Below are 1,783 nucleotides of genomic sequence, written 5' to 3'. Positions count from 1 at the left end.
TTGCACATGTGGGTCTCTTCCCTCCTTTAAGATCTCTTTGGGATATAAGCCCAGTAGAAACACTGCTAAGTCAAAGGGTATACACAGTTTGATAACTCTTTGAGCATAGTTCCAAATCACTCTGCAGAATGGTTGGATCTGTTCACAACTCCACTAACAATGTATCAGTGTCCCAGTTTTCCCACATCCCCTCCAATATTCACCATTATTTTTTCCTGTCAATCTGAGAAGTGTGTAATAGTATCTCAGAGTTGTCTTAATCTTCATTTCTCTGGCGAATAGGGATTTAGAGCAACTTTTCATATGACTTGAAATGTTTTAATTTCTTCATCTGATAAATTTGACCATTTATCAATTGGAGAATGGCTGGAATTCTCATAAATTTGAGTCAAGTCTCTATAGATTTTAGAAATGAGGACTTCATCAGAACTCTTAGATGTAAAAATATTTTCCCGGTTTATTGCTTCTAAAAAGTAATCTTTCTAGAAGGTCCATGGAGGCAATAAATAGCCTATCTCTCACCTTTCACCTCTTACCTCATCTCCCATTTTTCTCTTCAGTTGTCTTACTCCATGGAAGAATTAGAGGCATTCACAACAGCAGTAAGATGGGGCCTTTCTACTTCCTGTTAGGGAAAAAAATCTCAGGGAACCTGAAGAACAGGTGGAAATATGAAGAATATAAGATTTTGTTGGGAAGAAAGATACTCAGGAACAGGTTTTTCTTCTCCCTTCTCTCAAAACTGTCATTAAGATAGGCCTTTAGCAGGGGGGGTAGGTCAACCACCAGAGTATATTTTACTTATACTTTGGGGTGAGGAATTGCAATACTTGTGCTTGCCTAGTTCATAGGGTTCCCTTCAGTAAAGTCCTTTGGGAGTCTTAAAGACCTCCCCAAAATGAGTGTTGCTGGAATTTTGTCTTCCTCTTGCTTTCATTGCCAGGGCATAATTCCTTCATTCTTTTCTCCTGTCCAGACATCCTTTTTGCACCCAGGATTCTTCTTCTAGTCCCAGATTTATATACAGCTTTTCTTTCTCCAATTGCCTTGAATCACACATCTAAAATAATTGCTGAAATGTAATGGGGATTCATGGTTAGAGAACCTGGTGCAGAGTTATTAAATCATAACATGGTAGCCCTACCTAGAACAAGAAAGGAGGTCAGCTAGTCCAGCATCCTCATTTTACAGATGAGGAAGTGAGCCCAGACAGATCAAATGAAATTTTTGTTCAATTTTATATAGATAGTAAGTGGCAAAGTTCACATTCAAACTTGATTGCCTGATTCCAACTCCAGTACACTCTTTCCACTACATCCCACTGCTAACTCCTCCATCTCATTTTTGTGTCTAAGGCTTCTGTTTCCCATGAGAATACTCTTAATATGTCCTCATTCTCCTTTGATGGATTTTGATGAGCATGTGGAATGTCATTAGATAGTAGTCATTACCCAGAGTAGAGAGACAGAAAGATGGTTTGTTGAGGGTGGGAGGTGCAGAATAATGGACAGAAGACTGGACTGGTCAGTCAGCCAATAAACACTCATTAAGTACCTACTTTCAGTCAGTTACTTTGCTAAGAGTTGAAGATACAAAGATGTTCTCTACTCTCAAGGAGTTCACAGTCTAATTTAAGAAAGAATACAATAACACAAAGGGCAGCTAAGTGGCACAGTGGATAGAATACCAGTCCTAGAGTCAGAAAGACATCTTCATGAGTTCAAATCTGTCTTCAGACATTAGCTGTGTAACTCTGGAGATGTCACTTTACCCTGTTTGCCAC

The sequence above is a fragment of the Sminthopsis crassicaudata genome, chromosome 4, assembly GCF_048593235.1.
Source record: "Sminthopsis crassicaudata isolate SCR6 chromosome 4, ASM4859323v1, whole genome shotgun sequence".
Lineage (NCBI taxonomy): Eukaryota > Metazoa > Chordata > Mammalia > Dasyuromorphia > Dasyuridae > Sminthopsis > Sminthopsis crassicaudata.
The sequence above is the reverse complement of the archived record's forward strand: the minus strand, read 5'-3'. Positions refer to the sequence as shown.